This window comes from Rhinatrema bivittatum, chromosome 2, assembly GCF_901001135.1.
Source record: "Rhinatrema bivittatum chromosome 2, aRhiBiv1.1, whole genome shotgun sequence".
Classification (NCBI taxonomy): Eukaryota; Metazoa; Chordata; class Amphibia; order Gymnophiona; family Rhinatrematidae; genus Rhinatrema; species Rhinatrema bivittatum.
This window is the reverse complement of record NC_042616.1, coordinates 42,229,006-42,253,839: the sequence shown is the minus strand read 5'-3', so window position 1 is coordinate 42,253,839 and position 24,834 is coordinate 42,229,006. Positions and strand designations below refer to the sequence as shown.

At 44.5% G+C, this 24,834-nt stretch overlaps 1 pseudogene; it reads right to left on the bottom strand.

Moving 5' to 3' along the window:
- Positions 1 to 24,834, bottom strand: part of LOC115085921 — a 47,218-nt pseudogene that overhangs the window by 11,158 nt on the left and 11,226 nt on the right.

Genomic DNA, 24,834 nt, shown 5'->3' with positions numbered 1-24,834 from the left:
AGAGGGAGCAGTTCATCTTACAGAAACCATGTCACAGGGCTTTGGCTGTCTGGATTTGGAAAAGGACATCCTGTGTGACTGACGCCTGCAACAGAAACCCTGTGAGTGTTTAAAGAGATCTCCAGAGGAGCTTGTGAAGGGGGTCTCTGCAGTTCCCAGCTGCTCCTTCCACTCTTCATCTCAGCAGGTTTACACCCGTGCCTTTTATTACTGCACTCACCTGAGCAGCTGATTTTCCCAGTTTCTCTTTCCTCTGATCCTGGCTCGTCTCTGATATATGGCTCTTCTCCCCGTTCAATGTGGGATATAACATCAGGGGAGACAGTCAGAATGTCTTTTCCTGGGAGAAGAACACTGTATTAGGCTTCCCATCATTGAGTGTGAGTTGCCTAATTTTAGCAAATTGAAAAAGAGTTTTCACCCTTCATATATTCTCCAACAATAAGGAATAAAAATATTCAAACTCTTGGTTACAGCAGCACACTTTAGAGGCCCTGTATCACTCAGAAAAGTCACATACAGTAAACATTCATTACTTATCCTTATAGCCTGGCTGTCAAAGAGTACAATTTATTTAGGAATTTTTTTATACCGATATTAGTCGAAACATCATGTCGGTTTACAGTGGAACAAAAGAATGGAAAATACATTGAACAGGGAGGGGGAAGGGGGTACATAGAACCAAAAGAAAGTATGGATCATTGGTTAGAATCAACAAAAAAAATAGCCAATATGGTAAACCCCATGAAAACACTACATATCAAAGAAACAAAACAAAATAACCAATGGCATAATACAAAAATAAAGGATGCAAAAACAAACCTCAGAAAATTCAAAAAAACATGGAGAAAAAACAAAACAATTGAAAACCTAAACAAATTCAGGAAACACCTAGCCTACTACAAACAACTAATCTTGAATACTAAAAAAGAATACTATAGTAACAAAATAGAAAAATTCGCCAACAACCCAAGGACCCTCTTTGCTATAGTAACAAATCTTACAACCGACAAGCAAGAGTCACCTCAAAGCCTACCTGAATCAAAATGTAATGAAATAGCCCAATTCTTTAGTGATAAAATATCAAACCTAAGAAATAAGCTCCCAAATAACACCAAACAAGCAATCATAATGCAAAAGAGAGATGTTAACCCATGGTCAGCTTTTGAGGAAATATCACAACTAGAAGTAGAATCAATGATTAAAAATACAAACCCCCATATGATTGATACCATACCCACAACAGAGATAAAAAAGATCACCAAGGTAGTAGCCCCAACCTTAACGAACATCATAAACCTATCACTAACAGAAGGAATAATGCCAGACATACTGAAAGGGGCAATCATAAAACCAATAATAAAAAAGAAAAACAGTGACCCCCTAATTCTCAACAACTACCGTCCAGTCTCTAACCTCCCATTAATAGCCAAATTAATAGAGAAAGCAGTGCAAAAACAATTAGCTGAACACCTAGATGAAAACAACATACTGTACCCTTCGCAACACGGTTTCCGAAAACACTACAGTACTGAAACATTACTTCTCTCATTAACCGACAACATCTTAAGAGGTTTCGATAACAGCAAACATTACATCCTTATAATGCTAGATTTATCCACAGCTTTTGATATGGTAAACCACCAAACATTACTCAAAAGACTAGAAGAAATAGGATTATGCGACAAAACGATTAACTGGTTTAAATCTTATCTCAGCAATAGGTTCTTCCAAGTTATGATAAAAAACACTCTTTCAAAAAAACTTAAACTCGAAACTGGAGTACCTCAAGGTTCAGCTCTGTCTGCCACCCTCTTCAATATATATATGCTGCCCCTTTGTCATCTACTGGCAGGAGTAGGGATAATTCATTACATTTACGCTGACGACATTCAGCTAATTCTACCAATAGAGGACTCCATTGATAAAACACTAGGATTAGCAAACATGTACCTTGGCATAATAAAACAACTTCTAACCCAAATGGAGCTGGTTATTAACATTGATAAAACAGAATTCCTACAGCTTGAACGAATACAAACTGAAATCGTTAAAACACCAATAACGCTAGGAAATAACCAGAAAATAGAACTGGCCGAAGAAGTAAGAAATCTGGGAGTATTAATGGATCCAGAAATCAATTTAAAAACACATATCCTTAAAAGTAAGGGAAGGTTACGCAAAACTCATGATCCTTAAAAGATTGAAACCATTACTCACACAAGAAAATTATTCCTTACCTGCTAATTTTCGTTCCTGTAGTACCATGGATCATTCCAGACGGTGGGTTATGTCCCCTGTCCAGCAGATGGAGTCAGAACCAAAAACTCCCAGGGGAAGACCTATATAGCCACGCCTCCCTCGCCTCAATCCTCAGTAACCGGACTAGCAAAGCCAAGACGAGAAGAGACAGAACCAGAGGGATCAATTAATCTCAAAATATAGAGAAAATAACAGCTGAAAGTGACAGCAACTAACTTGTACTCAAAAAGCTGTAACTGAGAACTTGCAAACAGTACTGTGTTCAAAGACACAGCTCGCAATAACTAGAGATACAGAGTGAAAATATTGTGAAGACAGGAAAGCAGGGATGGCCCACAAAGAACCCCCAAGTAAGGGAGGGGTCTGGAATGATCCAAGGTACTACAGGAACGAAAATTAGCAGGTAAGGAATAATTTTCTTTTCCCTGTACGTACCAGGATCATTCCAGACGGTGGGATGTACCAAAGCTTCCCCATCATGGCTGGGTCGCGGACAGCCCTGCCCGTATGACCCTGTCTCCAAGCTGACCGTAAGACGGCGAGCGAAGGTCTAGACGATAATGTCTTGCAAAAGTGTGGAGCGACTTCCATGTTGCCGCCCTACAGATTTCCTGAGAAGAAACTGCAGAACTTTCTGCCCACGACGTCACTTGAGAGAATGCGCCTTAATAGCTAAAGGTGGAGACTTACCGACTCCGATGTACGCAGCTATAATCGCTTTCAGCCAGCGAGCGATTGATTGTTTGGATGCCATGCAACCCTTCCTGGGCCCTGACCAAAGGACAAACAAATGATCGGAGAGTCGAAAATCATTAGTGACCTCCAAATAATGTATCAAAGAACGTCGGACATCCAACCGACGCAGGTCAGACGAATCAGAGGATACAAATGATGGAAGCTCTATCGATTGGTTGAGATGGAAAGCCGAGACCACCTTCAGTAGAAAAGATGGAACTGTCTGCAGGGAAACTCACCCTGGTGTGAAACGAAGGTATGGTTCCCGACATGAAAGAGCTTGTAATTCGGAGATCCGATGTGCTGAGCTGATTGCCACCAGGAAAATGGTCTTAAGGGTGACATCCTTGACTGTGGCTGTACTCAGAGGTTCAAAAGGTGGACCACATAGAGCCCGGAGTACCAAATTCAAATTCCATGAAGGACAAGGCGGTCTAATGGGAGGCTTCAAGTGTTTTACCCCCTTTAGAAAACGTAGAATATCCGGATGTGAGGCCAGGAGCTCCCTGTCGTTACTCCGTAGGAAAGCTCCCAAAGCCGCCACCTGCACACGAAGAGAATTATAGGCCAGGCCCAAATCCAGACCCGCCTGTAGGAAGGAAAGCACATGCGCTACTGAGGCCTGCGTTGGCAGAATCGTCTTTGACTCACACCATTCCTCAAAAACCTTCCATACTCTGACATAGGTAACCGACGTGGAAGTCTTCCTAGCTTTCAGGAGCGTCGAGATGACAGATTCTGGATATCCGCGTCTTCTTAATTGGCGCCTCTCAAAAGCCAAGCCGCAAGACAGAAGCGATTTGCCTCCTTGAAAAATATTGGCCCTTGGCGAAGGAGACGTGGTAGGTGACTGAGCCGAAGAGGGCCTTCCACTGCCAGATTGAGAAGATCTGCAAACCATGGACGTCGAGGCCACTCCGGCGCAACTAGAATCACCGGACCTTGATGCGTCTCTATCCGTCGGATGACCTTGCCCACTAGAGGCCACGGAGGAAAGACATACAGGAGACACTGTCGAGGCCAGGGAAGAACCAGTGCGTCGACTCCTTCCGCGCCGTGCTCTCGCCTGCGGCTGAAGAAACGGGCAGCCTTTGCATTTGTCGCGGTTGCCATTAGATCCACATGGGGTATCCCCCAACGCTGCACTATCCTCTGCATTGCGTCCTCTGAGAGTTCTCACTCTCCTAGATCCAGGTGTTGCCGGCTGAGAAAATCTGCCTGCACGTTGTCCACGCCTGCTATGTGCGAAGCCGCTAGACGCTGCAAGTGTAGCTCCGCCCACACCATCAACTCGTCGGTCTCCAACGAGACTAGATGGCTTCTGGTGCCCCCTTGGCGATTGATATACGCCACGGTGGTCGCATTGTCCGAGAGAATCCGAACCGCTCGACTGCGTACCAGTGGGTAGAACCCCTGCAGCGCTAGATGGACTGCCCTGGTCTCCAGCAGATTGATGGGCCAAGTGGACTGATCTACCGTCCATCGGCCTTGGAGAGACCTGTCTTGACAAACCGCCCCCCAGCCGGTGAGGCTGGCATCGGTGGTGACGACCACCCAATCCGGGTTCTGCAGAGACACTCCCTGAGCCAATCGTTGAGGGTCCAGCCACCACTGTAGACTGCTCAAGACAACACCCGGAATGGGCAGCACTGCCTGAAAATCTCTCGACACCGGGTTCCATCGCGAAAGTAGGGACCTCTGGAGAGGTCGGAGATGAGTGAAGGCCCACGGTACCAAATCGATAGTTGAAGCCATGGTTCCCAGCACCTGAAGATAGTCCCATGCTGTGGGAGCGACGAGAGCCATAAAACCGGTTACCTGAGCGTGTAGAGCCCGAGCTCTGTCCGGGTGCAGAAACACCTTGGCCCGGCTGGTGTCGAAGTGTGCTCCCAGAAAATCCAGCGATTGGGACGGTATCAGTTTGCTCTTTGAGAAATTGACGATCCATCTCAGAGATTGAAGAAGCTGTACCACTCTGTCGACAGCACGGTAGCCCTGCGCCCTCGACTTCGCTCCAATGAGCCAGTCGTCTAGATAGGGATGTACTAGGATACCCTCCCTGCGGAGCGCCGCCGCTACCACCACCATGATCTTGGTGAAGACTCACAGAGCTGTCACCAGGCCAAAGGGGAGAGCACGAAACTGAAAATGTTGTCCCAAAATCTTGAAGCGTAAGAAGCGCTGATGATGGTGATAGATCGGGATGTGAAGGTATGCTTCTGTAAGGTCCAAAGAGGCCAAGAATTCTCCCAGATGCACAGCTGCTAACACTGACTGGAGCGTTTCCATACGAAAACGAGGAACTCTGAGACACTTGTTGACCGTCTTGAGATCCAGGATAGGTCGAAAAGTGCCCTCCTTCTTGGGAACCACGAAGTAGACCGAATAATGTCCTCTTCCCAGTTCAGAGGCCGCTACCGGGACTATCGCCCCCAGCTGTAGCAGACGATCGAGAGTCTGTCGAACTGCTAATTGTTTGAGGCGGGAACTGCAAGGAGAAAACAGAAAACGGTCTCGGGGTTCGTGTACAAAATCTAATACGTAGCCTTGTCTTAAGATGTCCAGCACACATTGATCCGACGTAATTTGGACCCACTCTTTGTAGAAGAGAGTAAGGCGACCCCCTAGATGGGGGATCCCCTCGTGGGTCCCTCTGGCATCATTGTGAAGCCTTCGAGGAGGAACCTACCCCTTGAGTATCCTTACCGTGGCGGCGCCCACGAAAGGACCGGTTCCAGGTGTGTGATTGTGTAGAAGGCGCCCGAGGTGTCTGCTGTCTGGTAGGACGCGACCTCCGTTGATTCCGGTACCTGTTCCTGGAGGAATAAAAGGATCTAGAAGAACGTGGATGATCTTCTGGTAGCTTGTGCACCACATTCTCATTAAGAGATTTGATGATCTGATCCAAATCTTCCCCAAACAGGCACCTACCCTTGAAAGGAAGGGAACTCAGGCGCGTCCTGGACGAAGCATCTGCCGCCCAGTTGCATGGCCACAAAAGACGGCGAGCGGACCCCGCCGCCACCATGGACCGAGCGAGAACCCTTAACAGATCATAAAAAGCATCAGCTCCATAGGCAACCACTGCTTCAAGTCTATCAGCCTGAATAGTCTCTGCCTGTGGCAAAGATTGGGATGTGAGAAGCTGTTGTACCCAACGCAGAGCTGCTCGCTGTGCTAGGGAACTGCAGATAGCAGCCCTCATCCCCAACGCTGAGACCTCAAAGATACGCTTGAGGTAAACCTCGAGCTTGCGATCCTGGACATCCTTCAACGCCGTCCCACCCGTGACCGGGATGGTAGTATGTTTCGTGACCGCGGATACCGTCGAATCAACCGCAGGAACCTTAAGAATCTCCAAGAAATCAGTAGGCAGAGGATATAATTTTTCCATGGCTCGTCCGACTCGAAGATTGGCCTCAGGAGTATCCCACTCCCTTGAAATCAATTGCAAGATGTTGTGATGCGTGGGAAAAGCTTTCGCTAGGGGTCGTAAGCCCGCTAGCAGAGGGTCCCCTTTCTTAATCTTCGGATCCTGAGCCACAGGATCCGGAGGAGGGTCGATGTCCATTTCCTGCAGGATGTGGGGGGGATGAGATCATCCAACTCCGCTGCTTGAAAAATGCGGAGGACCCTCGGGTCGTCACCTTCTACCTGGGCCGCCAGGGAGGGATCATCCGCATCTAGGTCCTGCCATGAATCCCCCGACGGTTGCTGCAGCGGCATAGCGACCACAGGAGGGGGCCGAGCGGACCCCGCACCCCCTGTGGGCAAAGAAGCCCTCCCTAAGGGAGGGTCCGCCGTCGAAAGCTGGGTCAAGCAAGCCAGTTTGGGAGGAGGGGGACCCCAGTTTCCAAGATTCGGATCCCTGCTCTGTAAAAATGCCTTGTGCATTAAAACGACAAATTCTGGCGAAAAAGCAGGAAGTGCTGATGAGGGGCCCCCCGAGGCGTCGTCCCCTTGCCTGCCCTGGTCCATTTTGCTCAGAAACCCCATACTGTGAGAGGAAACCTGGAGCGGAGCGTCGACGTCCTCCTCAGAGAGAGCTGCCGCCGAGTCAGCTAACAAAATGGCCGCCGTTCCCGCGCTGAGGGGAAACGGGGCATGCCGCTTCCTGCCGGCGCGGTCCGACTCTCCTCCAAGCTGCCCACCAGGTAAGCTATACTCCCCCTCAGGAAAAGCCGAAGAAAATCCCTCAGAGGGCTGCTGAACCCCTTGCCGAGCTCCGGAGCCGTTCGGCGATCTCTGCATCGAGGCGGGAGGGAGGGGGAGGGGTGGCTGCGGCGCGCAGCAACAACTGAAGCGGCGAAGCAATATCCGGCCTCCGGACCCCTCACCATCCCCAAGAGACCGTCGGAGAAAGCGCCGTCCCGACGGTGAGCAGCTCCGGGGAATGGGTCATCGCAGAGCTGAGGGCGGGACTCCAATCACTCCCCGAAGGGGAGGAGGGGAAAAGTAAAACTCTGGTGCTAGGGGGGAGCGGTCGGCCCTACCGACTTCCACCCCTCACAAATTCCTGTTCCTACCAACGACTGTAAATAAAATAAAAACAACACTTACCACACTCTAGCAAGGAAGAGGAAAACAAAAGAATAGAAAGAGAGAGGGAAATAAAGTGACAGGCAAAAACACAGCCTGTCAGCAAGTTCCTGACTAGAAACAGTGTCTCTCTTTGAACGGAGTGGTCCTGGCAGTAAACACTACAGAACCTATCCCCTAAAAAAAAAAAAAAAAAAAAAACTTTCCTTTTTCTTTTTTTTTTAAATTGATCCCTCAGAGAGAAATAAATTTAGAGAAGTGCTGGGGACCACAGTGTCCCCTGCTCACATCTGCTGGAGTCAGAACTATACTGAGGATTGAGGCGAGGGAGGCGTGGCTATATAGGTCCTCCCCTGGGAGTTTTTGGTTCTGACTCCATCTGCTGGACAGGGGACATAACCCACCGTCTGGAATGATCCTGGTACGTACAGGGAACTGACCACTTCAGAACAATCCTACAAACACTTGTTTTCGCCAGTACTGATTACTGCAATGCACTCTTATTAGGACTCCCCAGCTCATCAATCAGACCACTACAAATACTTCAAAATACTGCAGCCAGAATTTTAACAGGAAAAAAAAGAAGGGACCATATAACAGAAACTTTAGCAGAACTACATTGGCTACCAATTGAATACAGGATCAAGTACAAAGCCTTATGCACAATACACAAACTAATATATGATAAAGAAGCAGACTGGCTAAATACAGCTCTAAGAGTCCATGTCCCACAAAGCACTACTAACAATCCCTACAGTAAAATCAGCAAAACTAACCCAAGTAAGAGAAAGGTCCTTATCACTGACTGGGCCCTTTCTATGGAACACAATGCCCACTGAACTCAGATTACAGAGTGATATCAAATCCTTTAAGAAAACCTTAAAGACATGGCTCTTTAAGCAAGCCTTTCCAAAAGAGACAGTGGGGTAGAGAGGGAGAGAGAGAACGAAAAATACAGAAAAAACGCAGCTAAAAATAAATGGCATCACAATATTATAAATACACAATACGGTAGAGAAATAGACCGAAATAAAGTACATCAATAAACTTTCCCAGACTAATCCATCACTACCCAAAAATTTAACTTTATTAACGATATTGTAACCTTTTTAGTTGGCACTTGTTAGAATGTACGATACATACCTATTTGTGCCTATTTGTAAACCGTTGGGATGGTACTTAACTAAGCGACGGTATAGAAAAGTTTTTAAAATAAATAAATAAATGGAAGGAGCAAAAACGGGCACAAAGGCAACATGGAAAAACAAATGCAATGCAAATAAAGCAATTAAAACAATTAGAAAAATTCAATTGATTAAATCAAATTAAAATCATAATTATGTACAAGGATAGGGTGAAGACTGTGGGGCATGGGGCGCGATTGGGTAGGGAGCTCTTAATTGTTCGGAGGGTAAGCTTGTTTGAATAACCAAGTCTTTAGTTAGGATCTGAATTTCAGGGGGCATGATTCTAGCTTGAGGTTGGATGGGAGTGCGTTCCAGTGCGTAGGGCCAGCAATGGAAAAGGCCCAATCTCTTGTGGATGAGAGGTGTGCCTTCTTTAGGGATGGCACATGGAGGATCCCCTTTTGTTGGAGGTTCTAGTAGGGCGATTAGAGCATGCGAGGCGGAGAGGATCATCAAGCCAGTCTGAGTTGTGTGTAATGGTAAGGGCCTTGAAGAGTATGCGAGATGATACCGGGAGCCAATGAAGGTCCTTGAGGATAGGGGTGATATGGCCATATTTACGTGCATTGGAGATGGTTCTGGCTACTGCATTTTGCAGCATCTGGAGGGGTTTTTATGGAGGAGTAGGGTAGGCCAAGGAAGAGGGAATTACAATAGTCCAATTTAGAAGAGAGTGTGGCTTGGATGACGGTGCGGAAGTCACCGGGGTGCAGTAAGGGTTTTAATTTTTTCATGACATTGAGTTTGTAAAATCCCTCCTTGAGGATTGTGTTGATGCATTTTTTGAGGTTCAATTGCTGGTCGATCTGAACCCCGAGGTTACTGGCATGGTGCAGTGATGGAAGGGTGTTGTAGGCAGGGTCATTTGCGATGGAGGGTTTGATAGGGAGATGTTGGGAAATAAGGAGTAGTTCCGTTTTGGATGTATTTAGAGCCAGGTGGAGGTTTGTAAGTAAGGTATTGATGGTTGCGAGGCAGTTCCCCCAGAATTTGAGTGCCTTAGTTAAAGAGCCCTGAATGGGAATGACGATTTGAACATCGTCAGCATAAAGATAGAATTTGAGGCAGAGGTCTGTTAAAAGTTGGCAGAGCGGGGTGAGATAGATGTTGAAGAGGGTAGATGAAAGGGAGGAACCTTGGGGGACTCCCTGTGAGAGGGAATGGTGGGAGGATTCTGCATTGCCTATCTTAACTGAGAATTGCCTGTTGGCGAGATAGGAGGTGAACCACATGAATGCAGAGCCAGATAGGCCAATGTCAGATAGACAGGAGAGGAGGTGCTTATGGTTTATGGTGTCGAAGGCTGCAGAGATATCTAGCAGGGCCAGGAGGTAGCAGTGTCCTTGGTCCATGCCTCTAATGAGATAGTCAGTGAGGGAGAGAAGGAGGGTCTCTGTGTTGAGGTGTTTACAGAAACCGAATTGTGAGGAGTGTAGTATGTTATTCGTCTCAAGGTAATCCGTTAATTGGGAGTTGATGACCTTTTCCATAATTTGAGATGAGAGGGAGATTGGAGATGGGGCGAAAGTTGGAGGGGTCCTTAGGGTCTAGGGAGGGTTTTTTTGAGCAGTGGTTTAACAACTGTGTGCTTGAGGGGGTCGGGGACGATGCCTGAGGAGAGAGAGGAGTTAATGATGTCGGCGATGGGTTTAGCAATGGTGTCCGGTATCAGGAGGAGGGCTTTGGTGGGGCTAGTGTCTGAAGGATGGATTGCAGGTTTGATCGTTTTAAGGATGAATGCAATTTCAATGGAAGAGACAGTGTCAATGGAGTTAAAGGTAGCAGAGGTGGTGCATGTGCTAGCAGAGGGTGGATGGGGATTAGGGGGAAATCTGAGGAGGATGTTAGCAACTTTATTATGAAAGTAGAGGGCCAGTTCCTCACATTTGCTACTGGCCTCGTTGTCTTCAATAGCAGAGGGCGCAGCCTTGGTGAGATTAGATACATAGGAGAAGAGGGCTTTTGGGTTGTATTTGTAGTCCTGTATCCTTGATGCGTAAGAGTCACGTTTGGCTTTCAGGGTGGAGAGTCATCTTAAAATACATAAACTTCATTAACTCCGAAAGGTAGGGGAATGAATTTAAAAAAACCCATTAATTTTGCTTCATTCCATGTGATTTTGTTTCTATGAATTTTAGAATGTTTCAGTTTTAGTACACTCCAAACCAATTTAACATTTTTAAAGTATCTAACACTAAAAGCATTTAGTGCATACTAAACAAAACAATTTGGCTGAAACAGCGTATCCCTACTAAATGCCATCCTGCACCTCCTGCCTCTTCTGCTGGATGCACAGGTACTGGATATTATCAGCCTTTCAAGAAACCATGGAGGCAACACCTGCAGACAGAACCGACTGTTTCCAGTTCTCTCCCCTGTCAATCTGTAGCAGCAGACAGGACATAGGAAGCAGTCAGCAGTTATCCCTTTCCTCTCCACAGACACCCTGTGAGAGGGTCTTTATGGACTGAAGGGGTCCATGAAATTGCTCACACAGTTGGGAGATAAAAGATCTGGTCAGGAGTGACCTGAACAGCTTCTGTCTCTCTCAAATCTTCCACATCCAGTCTGGGCAGGATTATTCACCTGCAGGAGGCTTCAGGATTCCTACAATATTTCCTCATTAGGAGAATCACTTACAGAGTCACGGACGTGTACATGAAAATTTCATACTGGATCTCAATTCATTTGATTTCAGTCATTTCATGATGGCAGCTGGCAGTCTGTGTTGGATGAGTTATATATATATATAATTATTTTATGCTAAGGTATTAATCATAGTGCTACAGGATTATTATTAGATCTGGACAGGGGAAAAATGACTCATGAAATCAAGAATGCTGTGATTCTGAATTCTTCCCTCACCCAAAGCAAAGCCCATCACTTGGAAAGTCTCTTGGAAGAGCACCACCAACATAAGATCCAAACACAAGAAAAGTCCATAAACAAAAGACCAACCAGAGGTAGAGAGCAAAATAAAGATCAATTATTTACCTAAAAACACAGGGCCTGGGTGCTGAACAGGACATATCAGTCTCTCTTCTGTGCATCTTTTCTTACAATAGCCTAAAATTAAGGCTCAAGTAGTGATATAGCCTCTGCTGAAATTATATGAACTTTCTAGAAATGACAGCCAGCAAATGACTACCTCACCTGAAAACCCATGACCGTAACCAGTCCCACCCTCTCCTCCATCTCAAAAACCTGAGAAAACTGGTATCACCTCAACCCATATTTAATTGGGTTACTACACAACATGTGACCTCTAACCACAGAATTTTTTCTCAAAACTTTAAGAATAAAGACAGAGATGAAGCAACAGATTCAGCAGGACACACTGCAGCCAGAGAAGCCGCGACCAGCATCATCCAGAAATCTGAGACCTGGGACTGCAGATGCACACAGACAGAGTATCAGAGTCCTCAGAACAAAAATTTCCTGCCATCAGTAAAGTTAGGTTAAAATTGAATTATTTTACAGAAAATCGTGCACTCTTGCATATTTTTCCTAACAGATTCTGAAAGAGAAACTGCAGGTATTTTAATGATATTAAGAATTTCTAAATTATAATACTGACAATTTTCCAAGTGATTGTTGTAACAAATAGCTAAGGGAGCATTTAATCATTTATTTTATAAAAAATATTGTTTTAAAACTAACAAGCTTGTTAATACTCATCTGTTTCTGGGAGGTTGTTCCATGCATCCATCACTTTTTTCTATGAACAAACATTATCTGAAGTTACTCCTGAGATCTGACGCTTGTAACAATTTCGTAACAACCTGTGACCTTTTGAGGCACAGGGGCTGTGAAACTGTGGAAATCTGTACTGTTCTTCTGCCATTGTAGCAACATAGGGAAACTTGGTATCTGGCAGAGGACGGGTGCAAGTGCCTGTGTATCACCACGACCCAAAGTCCTTGTTTTACCTGTGGAAACTGTGCAAGAGAGCACCAAAGGGGAAATCGATGTGGGAAGTTAAGCTATTTGTAGAATGAAGGAAAATGTGTCCTGGCGGTCAGAAGGATGACAACTGACTGCATGCAGAGGGTTTGAGGTGAGACAGAGAAAAAAAAATAAACTGTATATAAGGAGTGGTTGGAATACTGGATATTTGGAGAAGGGTGGGACTCTATCAGCGTGTACACTGCGCTGTACCCTTCTCCCCAGCAAGACATTTTATAAAATACTTATAAACCTATTTGCATAAAATGAAACATGCTTGCTGTTATGATTCAATACTAATAAAAGATGGATTATCTGTAAAATTCTAAAAAGAAAAAGTCTTCTTCTGTGTTTTCTGAGACACAGATTATAGAAAAGGGATGTGGGAGAGAACCTTCCCCTTCCCGAAGGGTTAGCCACAGCAAGCAGTCTAATCTGAAAATACAGATAACTAATTAGGGAACTGAAACCCTTTGGAATAAGGAACAGTAAGGCTGAGGCTAAACAATGTGCAGTGCTTGGCAGGTCCTCCAAGTGGCCACAGGGTAACCCTGCGTGGGTATCAGGAGTGGCGCTGCAGCATTACGTGTCACATATAATTTACCTGGAACTAAGGCAATCTCTGAGGCAGGAGAGATCTCTGCAAGGACTGCATGTGAATCTTTGCAGAGGTCATCAAGTACATGGCTGCTGCTATCAACCCCAAGATTAGCAGTTAGTCCTGTGCCACGAAGCTTTGGTCAGATGTAAAATCGCACTCTGAATATTGAGAATTCTCTCTGTTGTCAAACGTACTCTGCCCTTCTTCCTGTCAAACTAGACTGCCAAATATTCCAAAAACAGAACAGGTACCAGCTTGCTCTTTGCAAAAGTTCACTACCTTGCAAGATCTCTTACTTCTCCGGTAGTAAATGCATGACCTTCTTCCCATTCCTACATCCAGAAAAGACAATTGTTCAAGTAAGGAGGAACTGGAATACCCTTTCTGGTGCAAAGCCACTGACAACCACCATCACTTTGGAGAAAGGCCTGGGGGCTCTGAACTAGAAGTGTCCTCTGGACCAGTGGTTCTCAACCGGTGTGTCGCGACACACCAGTGTGTCACCAAGCACCAGCAGGTGTGTCGCGGCTCCCGGTATTCCACTGCCCCGCTTGTGCTGCCCTTTTCCCCAGGGGCAGGGCTGAAGAATGGAGAGATGCTGTGCGCCACCGCTGGAGGCCAGGCCGGCGGGGCCGAAGAATGAAGAGACGCTGTGTGCTGCTGCCGGCGGCTGAAGAGCAGAGAGACCTGCGCGCCGACGCCAGTGGGGCCGAAGAATGAAGAGACGCTGCGCGCCGATGCCGGCGGGGCCCGAAGGAGGAAGAGACGCTGCGCACCGCCGGCGGCGGCTGAAGAGTGGAGAGACCTGTGCGCCGCCGCCGGCGGGGCCAAAGAACGAAGAGACGCTGTGCGCTGCTGCCGGCGGCTGAAGAGTGGAGAGACCCTGCGCACCGCGGGAGGTCAGGCCAGAGGCGGCTGAGAAGTGGAGGCCAGGCTTATTGGGCCAAACAATGAGAAGAGGCTTCATGTGAGCTTGTGTGTGTGGTAGAATGGGTGCCTGGGTGCATGAGTGAGAGCTTGTGTGTGTGTGTGTGTGTGTGTGTGTGTGTGTGTGTGGTAGAATGGGTGCCTGGGTGCATGAGTGAGAGCTTGTGTGTGTGTGTGTGTGTGTGTGTGTGTGTGTGTGGTAGAATGGGTGCCTGGGTGCATGAGTGAGAGCTTGTGTGTGTGTGTGTGTTAGAATGGGTGCCTGGGTGCATGAGTGAGAGAGCTTGTGTGTGTGTGTGTGGTAGAATGGGTGCCTGGGTGCATGAGTGAGAGAGCTTGTGTGTGTGTGGTAGAATGGGTGCCTGGGTGCATAAGTGAGAGCTTGTGTGTATGTGGTACAATGGGTGCATGAGTGGCAGTGTGTGTGGTTGTAAGTGACACAGTATGTGTGAGATTGCATGTAAGTGACAGAGCATGTGTGTGATTGAGAGAGACTGGTCAGGGAGGTGACTGGTGTGTGTGTGTGTGAGAGACAGAGAGACTGGTCAGGGAGGTGACGTGTGTGTGTGTGTGTGTGTGTGTGTGTGTGTGTGTGTGTGTGTGTGTGTGTGTGTGTGTGTGTGTGTGTGTGAGGAAGAGATACTAGTTAGGGAAGTTATTGGTCTGTGTGAGACAGAGACTGGTTGTGGGCCCTAAGGAAGAGGACTGTGAGGACAGAGCTTCAGCAGCCACTGCTGCTTCTGGTGAGTGCTATTGGTCTGCAAGGGAAAGGAGTAGGAGAGTTGCTGGAGAGGGTAAGTAAAGGCAGCTTTTTAAGTTTATTTTTCTTGATTGACTGCCATTTTAATTATTGGGTATTATGTGATGTGTCTGCTGTTTGAAATATTTTGATATTTAGACTATTTTTATTAATTTTTATGAGTTTGTAATTGTTGGATGTTATTCTGTTCACCAGCTGTTTTGTAACATTTATTAGTATAGTTTTACAATTATTTCTAAGTGGGTATCTATAGCAGCTTGGCTTGCTCTGTTTTCCCAATAGGAGGTGTATTAGTGTTTAGGTCCTGGTTAAATATTTGTAGTGGTAAATTATTGTCTTTTCATAAGGAGGGGTATTGCGCTTGCCAGTAAAGAGAGTTTGTTTTGCTTTTACTGAGATGTCATCAGATCCAGAATATCTTTTTTTGTATCGTGAGCTGTATGGGTAATGCCCTAGTTCTGCTCTGCACCCATTTTTGGGGGTCGATCTGGTTCCTGAGGATGCAGAATGTATATTTACATTTTGTCCCGTGACGGTCACATGTTCAGTGTGTCACGCACTTGAGAACCATCTGTCAGGTGTGTCCCAGCTGAAAAAAGGTTGAGAACCAATGCTCTGGACAATACAGAGCATAGGAATCTCTGCTTATCCACCCTTATGAGGATTTTAAGATAGGTCTCCATTAAATCTAGAGAGAAAAACTCAGTCTAACCACCTTCATGACTGACTTCAGAGTCAAGACGCCCTGTGAACCCTGTTGACCTGCTTCAGATCCAAAATGAACCAGGAGGACCTTAATTCCTCTCTGAGTACCATGAAATAAATTGAATACAGAAAAGGAACTACAGTTCCCACTTGACAAAGACACTACAGATTCACCTGAACCACTTCTCTTCTGCTGGAGTGACAGTGGTCAGCAAAAAAGGTATCTGAAACAGGGCATGAAAACTGAAAGTTGTAACCATCTGACAGCAATCCAGACTGCCCTGTCTGAAGTGAACTGGACTCAACTCTAGTAAAACAATGGAAGTTGATTGTCTATCTGAAACTCCAGAGATGGGGCCTTCAAACCATTATTGGGAACTGTCATTACAACTGGTCCCACTTGTGGCCCCTAACATTTCTTCTCTTTTTTCCTCCTGAAAGGACTGTGAACTACAAAGTTGCTAGGTTTGCTAAAATGCTACCGATTTCCTGAGATGATATTGTTTTAACTCCCTGAAACGTGTCATAGCTGCAGAAGGGTGGAATAAACCATTATTTCTATCCTCTGGAAGTTTGAGTATTCACATTTTCTCAACCTTCTCCTTTAAATAGCCAGTCTGTAAGCTAGAACAGAGCTGGATCTTCCCTTACCTCTGTCCCCTGTCTGCCTATGCTCATCCTGAGTGGTTTCTCCTTTTTTCAGCCTGATCAGATCTGCATACCAGGGGTGTCTGGCCCAGTCCAGTGCCACTAGAATAACCAAATCAGTATAGGATCTAATACTCTGGAAGGCTCCCCCTTATCATGGGATAAGATAGAAAATTCATACAGAAATTCTTCTGGAGGTCAAGGCTATATCAGGAATCAATGCTTCTTTCCGTCAGCTTCTTTCCGTCCCTCCACATTTCTTCTCTCAAGAAGGCACACCTCACCTCCACAAGGGAACGAGCCCTCTCCATTGCCGGTCCCACCCGCTGGAATCAACTACCCTCTAACCTTCGACTAGAACCTTGTACCATCAAATTCAAAAATAAATTAAAGACCTGGCTCTTCAAACAGGCTTACCCTGACTAGCTCCACGGCGTTTCTAATCCACTAAACCACTTCTCTACTGTGCTACCTCCCCAGCTGCACCAAAACAAGAGCCAAACGCACCCTCTACTAGAACTCGATACGACCGCACTCCTCTAAATTATTGCAATTACCCAATTATACCTTAAAAATCCTGCCATTTCTACATTTTCTAATATATATCCTGTGAATCAGAATATGAACGTACTCTTCAAAATACTGCAAATATCAGAATATATTATTCCATGTAAATATTCAGCAAGCTACATATCTTGGTTTAATTTGTTAAGTTTTTCAGTTTGACCTCTGTACCTGCCAATATTCCAGCTTCTTTCCCTTTCATTTACTGTATCCCCTACCCTTGTCAAATGTATTTTCAACCTTCAGTTCGGATGTAAACCGGAATGATGTTACCACTAATACCGGTATAGAAAAATGTTTAAATAAATAAATAAACTCTTGGCCTTGGAATTCCAGCAGACTACAATCAGGTCCCACCATGGAAGGCCCATCTGGACACAATTTGTGTGAAGGCAGGTTCCACCAACTCCAATTCCCCTGGTGTGTCTGCTCAGGAAGTCTGCTTCTTTACTTTTTTTTTTTTTAAGTTTATGTTCCAGTTGGGTCCCAACACCAGTGACCAGGCACAAATGGGAACTGCATTTTTTTTTCCATGAAAGAACAGCCGCCACTGCTGCCCATCATCCTATGGTCTAATCATTTCTTTTTTCTAGGTTGCTCCCGGAAGCTCTAGGAAAATTGACCCTCACAGGTTTTTGTCCTAGAACTTTTTTGACTCCTGCTATCCCAGTCTGTCTTCATCATCTGCTGGAGGCAGAGAACTACTATTGGCAGCCTCTTCTGCTTTGTCAAGATATATAGGGAAACAAAAAAATGCTTGTGTTTTCTACCTCCATCTGCTGAGGAGTGAATGAAAGCCACTCATCCAGACTGGTCTGGCAGGATAATAAGGAAAATACAATTAAAGAAATACAAAAAGCCCAACAAGTCATCCCTCAGTAAGGGAAACTGAATTCATTAAGATTTTCAGCTAAATTTTACTGGCCACCACTAGGTCAGGCTATTAAAGTCAAGCAAAGAATTTTAAAATAAAGCCTAAATAAAACAGGGAACCAGTGTAAATTTAGTAAGATGATGATTATAAGCCCCGTATTCAAAAGCATTTAGCCGGTTAACTAAAAAGTTAACCAGCTAAATGAAAATGTGGGCAACTATCTGGCTTAATTCTAGCTGGATAAGTTAATAAGTTATCCAGCTAGAATTTAGCCGGATAAGTTAGAAGCTTTCCAGGGGTGTAACTGGGAGGAGTTGAGCAAGCTGGATAAGTTATCTGGCTAACTCCAATATTCAGAGCTGGTGGATGACTTATCTGGCTAACCTTGGTTGGCCTGTTCAGTTGTCTGAAAATTGGTCAGATTAATTTATCCAGCTAAATTTAACATATCCAGGTATATTAGACGGTGTGACCGCACTACTGAATGTACAACGTCTATTAGTTGGATATGTTTACCCAGCTAACTAACAGAGCCTGACAAAGGCTGAATATGGACCTCTATGTGTTCCCCTGTGTTACAGCTGGAAATCTGTCAAGCAGCCGTATTTAGAATTATCTGAGGACTTTGAATGTGTTTCTGAGGAAAGTCATCTATGAAAGAATTACAGGAATCCACCTGGGACAGAATCAGAGCCTACAGCACCGTCCTAAGCTGATTAGTCATCAGGTAGGATTTAAGCCGTCTAATCATATGCAGCTTAAACTAGGATTAATTTGTAACAATGAAGATATCTTTCTCCAAGCCCTGCCGAAAATCTAAAAGAATGCCTAGTCTCTTTACAAAGAAATGAAGAGGATGTGCTACCCCACTGAGATTAATCTGCATGTCCAGTGTGTGTGCATGTTGCCATTACAGATCCACAGGATCTTTTTTAATGGTACGATTAAGTGTACATTTTTCAGTAGCGTGTGATGACATTTATAGTAGGGGATTCAATCTCTCTCCTTCAGCCTCCTCTCCAATTCCATCTCCCCCCAACCCTGATTCACCAGCAGTCTCATTCCCTCCATCCCCTCTCCCCTCCCACACCCACCACCAAGTCTTCAGCAATCTTCCTCCCTCTGTCCTCTCTCTCTCCAAGACACAAAAGTCATTTGGAACTCATATGGCATTAGGCCCTCAGAAAGCCATGGATAAACAATTATAATATAGTAAACCTCCCATACCAAAAAAGCACTATCTGCCAGCACTCAAACAGTAACAATGCTACCTTTAAAAAGATGTAACAAACCAAAATACCATGCACCAAAAAGATTTTTTTGCTAGAATATTAATAGATCAATCAATCCCAACTCCAAAAATATCCCATATATACATTTGTATTGTATCTTTATTTGTTGCTCACTATGGGAAAAATGTATCCCTTTTATATAATATTTCAAGTAACTTTTTCTTTTAAAAAACTGTGATGTACTCCAAAACACCAAAAAATGTTTTGAAGGAGAGGGTGGAACGTTTCATAAGTTTTTCAATGTCATTACCACTGTGTAATGTACCAATTTCTAATCATTAACGATCCACCTCTATCCTGAATATTTTTAATTTCTGAAACGTGCGCCAAAGTGATTGAAAATATTTTTTATAACTGCTTCCCAAATGAATTGTCCTCTGATGGCTAAAAATTAGCCGACTGATTTACAGGGATATCTTATTTCATGAATGACGGCGAAAACCGATTATTGCAAATAACAGGTCAACTTCCTCCAGCATAAACACTATGATCACAGATGAAATATAGAAGAAACCGACTTATCTTAATGGCTGTCGTCGTCCACCCGACAAGGCCTTGTTTCAGACCTGAAAAGGGTCTTTCCTCAGGGGATATATATATATATAGTATGTTGAACCGGATTTACATGTCAGTAGTCGTTGCATAGACGAATGCTGTCGCTTTTTCAGGCCGTTCTTTTTGAAGCCGGACTTTTTAACTTTCTCAGGCCAATCTGCTTCCCTTGTTTTGCTGCCTCAAAATAAAATTTGTAAAGATTCCTGTCTCTTCTCACGAAACGCTCTCAAATTGCACTATAACAGCTGATGTGATTATATGCTACCCCCCTTCATTCAAAGCCAACCAATCACACCTTACATGGAGCCAGCGGGAAACGAAGTATCAAACCAATGCGCTCCAATCCAGCTCTTCATTTAAGCCTTGCGGCGTTTGGGTTTTTAAAGTAAAAATCCTAAACGATTCCCGATGGTTTAATATAAAAAAAAACTCATTACTTCCACCTTGAAAGACTGTTACTTTAAGCTACAAACCCTGAAAAAACTAAAGCCCCTACTCCACTTCAATGATTTCAGAACAGTACTCCAAGCAACCATATTTTCGAAAATAGACTACTGCAACTCTCTTTTACTAGGCCTCCCCAAAATCCACATCACCTCCCTCCAATTGCTCCAGAACTCAGTTGCTCAGATTCTCACCAACCCATCACCCTGATCCTCAAACATCTACACTGGCTACCCATACAACGCATCCAATACAAAACCCTCAACATCATACACAAAACCCTACATAACCAAAATATGAAATGGCTTAACAACTCCTTGATCTTCCGTAACACCAACAGACCAACCCGATCCCAATACTCAGCAACCTTAAACACACCCTCACCCAAACTTACCCACTATAACTCTATCAAAGAGCGATCCCTCTCCATCGCAGGCCCCACACTATGGAACACCTTATCCCCCGATCTTCGACATGAAACAAGCTCAGAAAAATTCAAATAAAAACTAAAAACCTGGCTTTTCTTGCAAGCATACACTTAACCCTCTCTTTAAACCCTTCCCCCCCCTAACTGCCAACACCTGTACAAGATGTAATTATCTTCGCATTTTTATATATAGTTTACCCATTTTATATATAGTTTACCTGTCTACATATATAGTTTACCCTACCCCTCTCCATATCTAGCCAGCCCATAACCTGCAAGCACCCACTCTATTGCAGTTATCTATGTTCATTCAGATTGTTTTACCCCTATTTCCTCCCCTGTCCCTCCCCCCTGTAGCCACAACTGACTGTTTTTAATTCTTGTTTTCTGTAAAAGCAAACTTTTGCTACCGTTATGTTCTAATGTAACCCAATGTGATGTATCTAACGAATGTCGGTAAAGAAAAACTTTAAATAAATAAAATAAATATATTTAAGCAGTCACCTTCCCATGGAGACTCCTTAACTTGGTCTATGATGGTCCACTGCAGATGACTGAATTGATGAAGGGCTTGTAAACAATGTGAAACGATCGGTTCCTTGATAGTCTGGGTATTTAACCGAGATTTATGTTCATTTAACCGCGTTCTCATACTGCGGGTTGTTCTACCTATATACACACCATTGGGCAAGGGCAAATGATGGCATATACCACGTATGTCGAATCACAATTGGTGTTGGACTTCCGAAATACTTTATACTTTGACACCGGGTCCACCCAAACCTCCTCCTCTATACAGTTTGTACAGTGTAGACACTGACCACATTTATGGTGTCCTGGTGTTTCTGCCCCTTTGGCAATAGGAGAGTGTGCAAGTACTAACTTGTCTCGTAAGTTACTCCTCCAGATGTCACTATTATTGGGGGGTTTTGAAAGATGTCATGTAACTTCAAAAGATGCCAATGCTGGCAGATTGCCGTGGCTATGACAGATGTTGCAGTAGTTTGTTTCAGTTGTCGGGTGGACAACGATAGCCATTAAGATAAGTCGGTTTCTTCTATATTTCATCTGTGAGCATAGTGTTTATGCCGAAGGAAGTTGACCTGTTATTTGCAATAATCTGTTTTTGCTGTCATTCATGAAATAAGATATCCCTGTAAATCAGTCGGCTAATTTTTAGCCATCAAGAGGACAATTCATTTGGGAAGCAGTTATAAAAAATATTTTAAATCACTTTGGCGCATGTTTCAGAAATTAAAAATATTCAGGATGGAGGTGGATCGTTGACAGTGAAAAACTTATGAAACATTCCATCCTCTCCTTCAAAAATTCTTTGGGTGTTTTGGAGTACATCACAGTTTTTTTTTTAAAAAGTTACGTGAAATATTATATAAAAGGGATACATTTTTCCCATAGTGAGCAACAAATAAAGATACAATACAAATTTATATATGGGATACCTTTAAAAAGATAACATTGCAAATATTACATCAGGCCCTAAAACACCAATACACCACCTATTATGTAAACAGAACAAGTCAGGCTTCCTAAAACTACTTGCAAAATAAAAATATACCCTTACCTAAAAATCTTGTGCAAAGCTTTTAAAACTACACAGGCCCATTCTTAAGATGTCAGATCAGAAATGTTAGCATCTAAAGACAGGTCTTACATCGCACATACGCTACTGAGACAGCATTTTAGGATAATACTTACAAAGTCCAAATAAGAGCCTGCCAAGAATACAGTTTAGCCCAAGAAACAATCTGCCTTATCAAAATAACACTAACTCCCAGGACTCAAAAGGTAACCACCCTACTCAGGAAAGACCAGCACTGCAAAGATCAACCAACAATTAAAACTAATGAGAATTTTTAAAAATCCTCCACTCTTCATACGGGGAAATTCTGATTTCCAGTCACCCTGAGATTGTCCTGGATTAGTGGGGGGAGGGGGAGAAGAGGGTTTACAAACTTTATCCGCTTTCTCTCTCCCACACACAGTAATTAAGTGGCTCTTTCTTCTTCAAATACACACACACTATCACATTGTCTCTCTCTCCCTCACACATACACAAAAAGGCACTCCCACATTCAGTGGCTGACTGTTCTTCACACACACATACACAAAGGCACTCTCATAATCTGAGGCTTTATCTCCCTCTCTCACACACACACACACATACCCACAGGCACTCTCACACAAACATAAGCATTCTATGTCCCTCCACACAAAGGTATTCTCACATTCAGTGGCTCTCTCTTCCTCTCACACACGTACACGCACGCACACACACACACACACAGGTACTCTCTCACATTCAGGAGCTCTCTCACCCTTACAAACAAACACAGACACTATCTCACAGTCAGTGGTTCTCACACACTCAGGTATTCATGTCTCTCCCTCACACCCACTTAGGCACTTTCTCACACTCTTTGGCTCTGTCGTTCACATACACAGGTACTCTCACATTCAATGACTCTCTCTCCCTCATATACACACACACACACACAAAGTGGCTCTCTCTTCCTCACACACACATAGGCACTCTCACTCCGTGGCTCTCAGTCCCTCACACACACATAAGCACTCGCACACACCCAGTAGCTCTCTCACCCTTACAAACATAAGCACTCGCTTACACTCAGTAGCTCCCTATGCCTCTCACACACAGACACACTCTCACACTCAGTGGCTGTCTCTCCCTTACATATACAAGTTCTCTCTCATACAAAAGGCACTCATATACTGTAGCTTTCTTGCTTTCACACACAGGCACTCTCGCTCTCACATATATACACACACACACACACACACACACATATACACAGGTATTCTCTCACATTCAGTGGCTCACACACACACACACACACAGTCTCTCTTACTCACTCATTCACACTCAGGGCCTCTCCCTCTCTTCTCTGCCTCTTCATCATGCTGCTGGATCATTGGTCCTCTTCTTCAGCTACCTTGGGATGGACACCTTGATGACTTGTATTTACCCATGAGTGAAATGGGCTCCACTGGCTGTCAACTGGTCCCCTTCTCTTCTTCAGCTTCCATGGGATGGGCTCTGTGGTAGCCTGCCACATCACAGGTTCTCTTTGTGGAATGGGACATAATTTACTGTTGCCATCGCATGATAAGAATTGCAAGATTGGCTCCCATGATAGCAGGAACCGATTAGGGCTGGGGATTCACTGAATCCCTTGAAGGCCCTGATTGACTGCCACTTAAATTTATTAAAAGCCACGTGTGGCATCCATTCTATCCTGCTATAACCCACTGAGACAGTCAATCAAATGTTGCACCCTTACCAGGGAGTAAAAAGTATCTGCTGCATGTGTTCAGCTGACAGGAAGCCAACTGACCACTTCAGCACTCGCTCTCTTACTTTTTTACCAGCTCACGCTACTAAAACCTCGACACCGAACTGTCCTTTTCATGATGCCCCAAGGTTGCTAACAAAGATTGTAAAATTCTCCCTTACCCAGAGAGATGAGGGTCTCATAATTCTCCATCATCACATCCTTGTAAAGTTCCTTCTGCCGTTCTTCTAGATCTTCCCACTCCTTCTTGGAGAAATAGATGGCGATGTCCTCAAAAGTTACTGGGACCTGAAACACAAATCCTTCCACACTCAGCACCTTCTGCTTCACCTTCATCAGGGGACCTCAGCATGACAGGGAGGGTTTTTCTTCTGTTTGTAAATTACAGGGAGATATCAGAGATCCCAGTTTCTCAGGGTAAATTCTGCACTGAATTTGTTAATTCTGTGGCAAAATGTATTAACAGGCAGTGCACTTGCATGAGTTTGCATAAATTAAATACATATATCTATTTTACATTATAAAAGTAAATGAGAAATTACTACTTACCTGATAATTTCCTGTTCTTTAGGATGAATCCAGAACAAGTGGGTTATGCAAGCCTACCAGCAGATGAAGACGGAGTAAACTGACGTCACAGTACATACACCCCTGCAGTTACATCAGCCTGCCAGTATTCTCTTCATAAGCATCTGTGGACAGACTATCAAAAAGCTTGATGAAAAACAGATAACCACTGCAATACTCAGCCAACAAGCAACATTGAACTTAGCAAGAATGTAATAACACTACTCTAGGGACTGGAGTAACAATTACCAGTAAGCCCTGTAACACATAGACACACAGTAAGATCATTATGCAATCATAAGACTGTCCTAAAGAAAAGGAAATCATCAGGTAAGTAGTAATTTTCTCATTTCTTAATGTACAGTCAGATGAATTCAGAAGGAATGGGATCTACCCAGGCTACTCCCAAACAGGGTGGGGGCCTGCCAGTGGTACTGTCAAAACCGAAGAGGCAACGTCTGTATCCTCCT